This window comes from Pseudorasbora parva, chromosome 25 (genome assembly GCF_024679245.1).
Source record: "Pseudorasbora parva isolate DD20220531a chromosome 25, ASM2467924v1, whole genome shotgun sequence".
Classification (NCBI taxonomy): domain Eukaryota; kingdom Metazoa; phylum Chordata; class Actinopteri; order Cypriniformes; family Gobionidae; genus Pseudorasbora; species Pseudorasbora parva.
Window position 1 is genome coordinate 19,692,301 of NC_090196.1, and position 10,086 is coordinate 19,702,386.

A 10,086-nucleotide genomic window follows, 5' to 3' on the forward strand; every position below is an offset into this window, starting at 1 on the left:
TAACACGTGGTTGATCAGAAACCAAAACGAGGTAATGAATGCTTGCAAAAATATCTTTTGACACAGACAACAACCTTGGATAATGTAAAATGCATTTGACATTTCTGCCTTCTTCTGCTGTGCAATCTAGATTTTGTGTTATGCAAACATGTCTATGTAAGTAAGTGTCTGAGTGCATGTTAAATACCACATACTATGTAAACGTCTACTATGTTTATTCATTTTTCATCCTTGAGTGGACAGATTTCATTATGTTTATGTCTCTCTACAGCCTTGTTAAATGTGAAGTCATTCCTGGAATTTACAAAAAAAAAAAAAAAAACTGGGGAAAAAATACAGTAAAAATCCTGAACATGCCTCTATCTGCTATTGGTCAGACAATCAGATAGCGCCACCCCCAAACACGTGTCATTGGTTGAGTTGATGTTGCTGTGTCGAGGTGATCTGGAACTTTGCTGACCCTCTTGTTACTCCAAATCTACATGCATTTATTGTGTGGAACATAAAATGTATCCAATGAATGTCAATGGGGGCCAAACTAGAGGCAAAACGGAATGAAAATGTCATACTTTGATTATAGTGACCAAGATGAACAGTTTTTTTTTAAATGTGCTGGAAATAAAAAAAATAAAAAAAACTGTTTTACATTGAAAACCAACAAACAACAAATAAAATTGGCATTAGCGGTAATACTAGCCATCAGGAATTTTATTGTGATTGGTTTAACGCCAAACCGGTAACCGTTTCATCTCTAGTCCAAACTTGTTTCCAAACCCCATTGACTTTTATTGTACTGACAAAAAAAAATTCCCCAGAAGAAAAAGTGGAACATGAACATGACACATAAAATGCAGACAGAATTTTCATTTTGCGGTGAACTGTCCCTTTAGGCATCTGTTGTTTTCAAATCAGAGCAACTCGGTGCCAATTTCCGTCTTACGTCATAGGAAACAAACCAGAGGCCAGAACATTTTTAACATGCCAACACGATCCTATGATGATGAATCTAACTGTCCGGTAGATGCTTGCAGAGAGAGCCAATGACCTTTGAGATCATATCCTGTAAATTTCATTTATTATGACTGGGAAGATTGCCACTATTTAACAGGTTATGTCTGTCATAAATGATGTGTCATTAAGATATAGAGGACAACAGCAGAACTGCAACAACCTTACAACTGTATACCGATGACTGAACGTGACTATATGATCTTGACGATGACAGAAATATGCCAAACATTAAACACTTTAGCAAACCAAACTCAATTTTTCAATATATATATTTTTATTCATTTATTTATTATTTAAAGTCACTAATGATTTGGTTAACAATTTAATATTTTATAGACAATAATATGCCAAATGTCAAAGACTTCTCTACATTTTGAAAATGTATTTATTAATTTTTTAACATGAATGTTTTGGTTTGCAATTTTGAAAATGTTAAAGACATTAGCAAACCAAAAGGCATTTTGAAAAATGTCATTTATTTATTTCAAGTTTTGACTTTTTAAGTTTGTTCTTCATACAAATCAAGTGCAAGAATGTGCAGACATTCAAGTTAATGCTTTACTGTAATTATTAATAGATTGCACAATTATTAATAATGTAGTAAAATTGAGAAACAAGCAAATGAGCTTGCAGTTGCAGAATATGAAGTGTGCTAAATTGCCTAACTGGTTGAACATGGTATATAATTAACTAGCAAGTTAACCATTACCTGACAATAGTAAGAATCCTTGTTATGCTATCATACTACGAAATAATTAAATAATAAAAAATCTTACACATGCTGGGGGTATGATCAAACTAGAAACATCTGGCAAAGCATACCAGCCCGTCCATCCCACAAAATTCTTTTGCAAGTTTTTTGCATTGTTTACCCACACTCATGTCATTCCAAATCTGTATGACTTTCTTCTGTGAATACATTATTATTCTAAATCACACAGAAGACAGAAAGTCCTACAGGAAGCAATTCTATCCTATATATCCCCTGGATGAACTATCCTATAAGTGTGTCTTTTGCCATTAACTGTATCTTCAGGACATTTAGTTTCACAGTTATGCAACTAGCACACACAGTGCCAATCTCACACATTACCCACCACAAACAAGAATGCCATGTAAGCACAGGATGATCAACAGTGTGTGGAGACCCTGATCTGCAGCTGTCAGATTGATGGCTGCATTTTAACACCACCTTAAAAGTAGTCACAAGAGGCCTGGGAACACAAAGCCCAAATGCCATGCCAGTGGTGGATGGACCAATGAGAAAATAAGTCGCAGCACACCTCATAACTGAATGCTCTATTTAATCCGTTTCTATGCAATAAAACATAATGACGAGTAAAAGGACAATATACAAGACAAAAGTGAGTTATAGACACAAAATGAGTGATTATATTGGGCAAAACGAATTATGAACGCAACATCCTCCTCTCTTCACATCCGGCGAATGGCAAGTCAAACAAGTGTTGCAGCTCCATCACTCAACAAACGACTTCATATAAACTTACGCAGCAGACTATCTCTACAAACACAAACTTTATATAGTATTAAACCATGAACAGAAACACCAACGGCGACATGACATGGTCCATAGTGAAGGATACTCACTTGTTTGTAAGAGGAACTCGGTGGCGGACAGTGCTTGACTTCCTCGTCTACTGTCAGTGCAAAACTGAAGCTCCGCCGCATGAATATACCTTCAGAAAACATTTGACAAGAGCTGTCTTTCGTGCTCTGGGACACGGAAACTTCACACACATGACTGCCACCTACAGGACGGGCGAAACAACCGCTTTTGTAAGGCCTGGCCATCACCATGGGCCTGACATTTGAAATAATAGTAAAGGAGCATGACCTACCATTCATGAATGCTTTACATAGGACTGGATAAGGAGAATAAATGTTGAAATTAAGCGTTCATTTATTTGTTAAGTGTTAAAGACCTGTGTTTAAGTGTTTAATGCTGTTATATTTGACATTTAAAAGAGTTTCTGTAAGTGGTTATCATTGTGCTAAAGAGTTCAATAAGGTACACACTATAAGCAATGACTGCGCTAATGCCAGCGAAAAGTATCTTACTTGTTCATTAAATATACATGTTAAATAAGGTATGTTAGCATGTAAGTTACTATGATAGTTGTTGATTTGAACTGAAATAGATTAATTGGTACCAGGGCTACAATTCTGGTAGTTGGATCAACCCTTTTTTGTTGTTGTTGTTGGAGTAATCAACTTAAAAAATTGTGTTTATGCTACAAATTATTAAGTTCCTTTAACTCAATGTAGCTTGTTGTCATTCAGTTGTCATAACTTCATTTTATTTTAACAACTGTTTAACAACTCTTTTTTTTAGACAGTCTACTATTTTTTAGAATGTGTTGTGCTAAGTTTTGGTCATGATATTTGAGAGGCCTTATATATTACGTTTGAAATCACGCTAACAGTCCAGTCCCACTTTTAAAATGACCATTTATACAAATACTAGGCTATTCTGCTCAAATGTTTACATAACTTGCAGAATCTGGAAAATATGAATGATTTTAACAAAATAAGAGGGATCATATAAAATGCAGGCTATTTTTTTATTAAGTGCTGTCCTGAATAAGATATTTTACATAAAAGATGTTTACAAAGTCCACAAGACAAAAAAAATAGCTGAATTTATAAAATAAAAAAATAAAAACATGATTCTTAATACTGTGTTAGGATGATTCGTGGCTGTTTTTTGTTTATGAGTTTTGTGATGGTTGTTCTTGAGTCCATTGTTTGTTCTGATCAGTTAAACAGTCCAAATATGTTCTTCAGAAAAATCTTTCAGGTCATGCAGATTCTTCAGTTTTCCAGCATTTTTTGCATATTTGAACCCTTTCCACCAGTGACTGTATGATTTTAAGATCCATCTTTTGACATCGAGGACAACTGAGGGACTCAAACATAACTATTAAAAAAAGTTCAAACATATACTTCTTGAATTTGAAGATCAAGGTAAATTGTACTTAATTTTTCTTCCAGGAAACATGCAAGTATCTTCTGTTGCTTTACTATATATTACAAATTTATATAAAAAAAAAAGTTTTATTATATAAAAAAAAAGTATTAAAATCATTAAAAAAGGGGTATGCAAACTTTTGAGCAAAACTGTATGCTTACTACAATAAAAACTTGCTTACTATTAGTCACCATGGTGCAATATGCCTCAAAAAGTATTAGGTTTCATCCTTGTATTTTGTATATCAATTTTTAAATATCTGTTACACAATCCAAAGCAGTTTGAGTTTAATTTAAAGACAGCAATGTCTTATTTCAATGACATTTTTTTAAATGAACATTTTTGGCTATATATGTCGGGAAATGAGAGAGCTTTTATGTTCTAAGTTATCAGTTATCAGTGTTCAGATTAATAGGAAAAACCTGTACAAAGTCTCCCTCTCTCTCTCTCTCTCTCTCTCTCTCTCTCTCTCTCTCTCTCTCACACACACACACACACACACACACACACACACACACACACACACACACACACACACACACACACACACACACACACACACACACACACACACACACACACACACACACACACAGGCACACACAGGCACACACACACACACAGGCACACACACAGCCATCCTGCTTGAGATTATGTAATGATGCCCAGACTAAGAGAGCAGTTCTGGCTCCAGTGAGGTGAACTGAAGTCTCCCCAGAGTCCAGAGAATGTTTCTGACGCCAGAGATAAGTATCACTAATGGAAAAATATGAAATGGATATTGAAATGTGGACAAGTATTTGTAGTGCTTTTCACATTAGATATTGTTCCAAAAATATAGCAGACAATTAAGTCTAAACCAGAGAAAAAAAGAGGTCTAATTATTGTTTGTTAGTATTTTTAGAGAACATAGAGCTAAATAATTATAACAAATATAAATCCATTTAAAAGAATAATATTTTTTTTTTTTAAAGTATAAATTTCCATACGGCAAACATTAATATCTATATATAATTTATAATAATACAATTAATTATTATAAAATTGTAAAAACAACAATAGTAAAATAATAAATGCATTAATTATTAAAAAATAATACATCTATTATTTAACTATATAAACCCTAAAAAGCTAGCTTAGGTAATAATTGTACAATATTTAAACTTCATACTGTATTATGTAAAGTGTAAGAGTAATGTAGCAGTATATGACTAATAAGGGTATATAATACATCAATAATGATTAATGGCTTTGCAATGTAAGAAAGTATGCAGTAAATACTTAATTATACATGTCCATAAGCTTGTTGTCTATAAATTATATCTAATACACTTCTTAAATGACAAGAAATTAAATAAATATGAATATGATTAAAAAATTATTAATTTTGTAAATCCTAAGCAGTTAGCTTAGGAAATAATTGAATTTTAAAGATTCTGACTTCATGCATAAATGTCATTTTAATTCATATATTAATATATAATTTTAAAAAATAACCTCTCTGTAACCTGTCAGTTGGCCACTGAATGCACATATACAGCAGTAGGGGTCCGTGGCTGTGACATCTCCATAATGCCTCCATTCATTTAAATGAAACCCAGGAAAAAGACTGCGTTCCCCCCTTAACGGACGCCGAAAAGCTGTGTCAATACCCTGTTGAGCAGGCGAAATGGGAAGTGAGTCAATGCGAGCTTGTTCAGATCTAGGTCCTGCATTAAACTGGGGTGAGTGACGGGAGTTTGGGTTTAAGACCTGCGCTGAGGTCAAAGAGGACAATCACTACAGCATGTACGATCACAACTGTCACGTCATTTCCAATCAGCACACACTTAACAATCAATCTTTTTTTTAGCTTGAGATGTCAGAACACTGATGAATCAACCATTTTATGCTCTCTAAACATTTAAAATAGTTTCAGGGCAGCCAAATTAAGACATGAAGCAGACATCAAGTATTTTTTTGCCCTATGATTCATCTGTTTCCATTATTCACTTGCCAGAAGCTAAATGCGAAGATAGGCCTATACTCAAAACGTCGGCACTAACATTGACCAAAGAACAAGAATTAATCATAAAGAGATCACACAAATATTAGGTTTGGTGGTTGGACGTGAGACGTGACATGACTTGAAACAGTGTATCTCTTTATTTCATGACCAGTTTAGAGGCTATTAGTGCTCTTCCCCTCTTACACTGTGTCCTTTATGCCAGCGTTTCTCAAAATTTTTTGAGTACTGGACCATCATTATGTTTCAAACGATCCTCAAGGAACAACTATGGTAAAAATATGCTCCTTAATGTAATTAATGTCGAGAGCAATCGAGTATTCAACAATTGACGACTCTTCAACCATATTGAACTATTTATCATACTCAATTAGAGCAGTTGTAAAGGTTCTAAGCCATATTTTTTGTGAACATTAGCAACTACAAATGATGATGACCCTCATCCCAAACAGAAAACTGAAGCATCAGCAGCCCTTGACTGGATTGAAATGTGTCACCTCAAAGAAAACGCTACTGTTTTCCATTCCTTCCACATGTTGGTTTGCAAAATAAGCAATCTAGCATGTTCACGCTGATGAATGTGTTTCACGTTCTCATTTTTCAGAACACTTGAGGAAACATGTCGATTTTGCAAGCAGGCCTCCTGCACTCAAAAAAAAATAATATTCTAGCTGTTTGCTCAGTTTATTTAAATAAAATAAGCTGATACAACATTTGTATGCCATTTTACTCAATTGTATTACTTTAAATTAACAAAAATGTGTAAAATGTTAAGTTAACCTAAACGGTGTATTTCTATTTTCCCAGCAAGCTTTGCATAGGGATGGATCAGGAGAGAAAATGTTGAAATTTAGTGCTGTTTAATTAGCCTGACCCACATCAAGATGTTTGGTCTGGAAACTCACCATTGACAGGGCTCAATCCGAGGGGCGGGATAAACGGTTGTCTTTCAAACTCCCTCTGCATGCGATAGGATAGCGCTACAACCAACCAGAGCAACGAAGGTAAAGCAGAGCAAGTTGACAGATTAAACATACGCCGTATCCAGTCGGCAAAACTCCGAACACATCATCCCTTTTTATTCCCTCCACTGAATGACTTCAGTGCCGTTCTTTGTTCTTTTCTCAGAGAAAAGCTTAACTCCAAGTCTTCCAGAGTCGCGATCAAAGCTGATTCGAAAGACCGCCGCCGTTCGCCAGTTTCTGTGTTTACTAGAAGCACGCAAACGCAACTCGGCCGTCGTCATTATGGCCCCGCCCCCCGACTCTATACACGATGTGATTGGCCCGACAAGAGTTTGGCGATTACAGCTCAGAAGGGTATTGAGAGTTGCTAGACGACACTCGTGGGCAGATTAGATGCTTTACTTGATCATTACTGGCATGTTACAATTAACAAGTTCAATTAACAAGTGTTGTTGACTGTTAATAGTGTTAATAGTGTTAATAGTTTTTATAGAAATAAAGAAAATGAATTCATGTGACAGAGTTCCCGTAGACTAAATATGGTCATCAATTCTACCCCTATGTATCCTACTTTATCTGGTTGGAATGACATTATTATTTTTTGTAGTTTTAACTAAATGATTTTAAGTTCATACAACAAGATTGCAACAAATTATTTCAAACCAATTAAAATTCGTGGAAACGCTTTCCTTAATTGAATTATGTTCGTTCAATAGTTTATTTTGTGTGCTGTGAACAATAGATTGAACAGTGTGCTGTGAACAATACAATACTGTGTTACATACAATACTGAAAGACATCTTTTAAAGAATTTCCACAAAAATATTATGCAGCACAACCGTTTTCAACATTGATAATAATAAGAGAGGTTTCTGAGCAGCAATTTGGCATATTGAATAATTTCTGAAGGATCATTTGACATTGATGACTGGAGTGAAAATTAGAGGGTTGTTATTATATCACAGAAATAAATTATATTAAATAAATAAATAAAAAATATTTTTAAAAAGTTATTTCAAATTGCTTATTATTTTTATTTTATCTTTTATCATTTTAAAATATTTTAAATAATAAAATTGAATATACTGGGATACAATTTATAAAATAATAAAACCAGTCCAACTCCAAATGACAATACACAAGCGCTGTTTCCATTTATTAAAAAAATATTTTTGGGTTTGTATGATTGAAGCCATTTCATGTAATAAAAACTTATTTGAAAAAAATATTTCATGGTTAGAACATAATGTGTCCCATAGAGGTTTAAACCTGCTGTATACAACACATATACTATTGATACTGCAATTTAGATGATGTCACCACTTTACCTGTTCATGACTGTTAACTAGTCTCCTAGGACATGTAAAATCCTGTCCCTAATGAACTCACCCCCACCCTCCTCCACCACATTCAAACGCCTTCACAAAACTACAACAGTTATAAACTAAGCATGTTATAAGGGTCAACTTTTCACCCCTGAAGCCCAGACAATACCTGCAATTCACTGACTTACAGAATATATTTAGAAATAAACCTGAACGGTCACTCGTGAGACCTCTAAGGTTGTTAGATTCGTAAAGCTACACAGAGGAACAATGTGCTAGTATGAGAATCAACAAGCACAGCTTGTGTTACTAGACACAATATATTTTCGTTTGACCTGTCCAGGTAATTAAGTTTCTATTTTACACACATGGTTTATAGTTCGCACATGTGAATATATTGCAGGTTTTGTTTATGTCGCATGTGTAATGAGGTGTAGCAGAGCATTGGATGTCCATTCTCAGGACATTATAGATGTGGCTATAAAAAGTACCTGTGGGAAATGGCAGTTTACATTTAAACTGTAACCAAGCCATTTTTACATAACTTCTACTCTGTTCTGTTAAATGTCTGAAATGTTGGCCATTGAAGAGTTTTCTCTCATAAGCCAGTCTTATCACACTTCCTCTGTCTGGGTTCATCGGTTTAAAACAATATAATTCCTCATTTTCTGACCATATAACCTACATGGGTGATACTGAATTTATGCACCATAGCGGGCAAGTTCAGTTGCAGTAACCAAGATAAATCAACTTGTTTGGGTATGTGAAGAATAGAAAATACCTATTGGGCAACGGAAGTTTTTCACATATAAGGATGTGAAAGTTAAAGGTGTATCTCACACTTCAAAAACTTGCAGAAAAAGCAGTTTCTGTTGGTGAGTCAGCACTTTAAAGTTTGAACTGTGAAATTCCAGCACCATCAGACGCAGACTGATATTTGGTTGAGAGATTCTTGCAAGCTTTTCCGGAGTCCCTAAATATACCACACCAAAGGCCCGCAATAGAGCTATAAAACCTGTAATACACAGAAAACTGAAGCATAGTTTCATTATGCTCATAGCTTAGTTCATAGCTTCCGCAGGGGAGTCATCATACTCGCGCTTACCTGATGATGATGATGATGATGATGATGATGATGATGATGATGATGATGATGATGATGATGATGATGATGATGATGATGAAGACACACAAACTAAGTACATTTCATGATTTATAAACGGACACAAGCAAGAAAGTAATGACCCTATGACCTCTTCGTGTGTTTTTTTGTTGTTGTTTTTTTGGTAGAGTTAAAGGAAAAATTGTATCCTTAAAAATCTTTAATACTGGAATGGAAATTGTATGATGGTTAAGGGGCATTTGGGGTTCATTGGGACAATTTTCATTCACTGTTGATTATGTCTGATGAAAAACTAGGTGCAAATGAGAATTAAATGAAAAGCCCAGACACATTCAATGTCAATAAACATTTCATAAGTTGTGTTTATATATCATTTATTATCCTATCTTTGACAGATTTTGAACTTTTAATGTTGAATCATTCATTGTGGGTAAAGAGGGCAAGCACTTTACATTTTTGTGAAAGCACCCTATTATGCCCCAGAATTGGATCATGTGCCAATCAAACCCTCTAGCCTATCAACCCCAGTCTCTCCTTAAGTTGTGATTTGAAAATTCAAAATGCCACTCAGGGCACTCAATAGTCCCCACTCCCACTTTTCTGCCTCCCTCTGCCCTTTTCTGTCTCTCTCCTCAACTCACTTTGCTAAACCTGTGCCCAATTTGAAT

At 34.8% G+C, this 10,086-nt stretch overlaps 1 protein-coding gene across 3 annotated transcripts in view; it reads right to left on the reverse strand.

Annotated features, from left to right (window-relative positions):
* The window catches only part of ppip5k1b (diphosphoinositol pentakisphosphate kinase 1b), a 47,443-nt gene extending 44,671 nt beyond the window's left edge, over positions 1–2,772 (reverse strand). The window contains exon 1 of one of the 3 annotated variants that reach the window (XM_067435941.1): positions 2,620–2,772. The gene's annotated coding sequence lies outside the window, so the exon portion shown is untranslated. The remainder of the gene's footprint in view (positions 1–2,619) is intronic. The other 2 variants (XM_067435942.1, XM_067435943.1) reach the window with 2 other exon arrangements.
* Between the last annotated feature and the right edge of the window lie 7,314 nt (positions 2,773–10,086).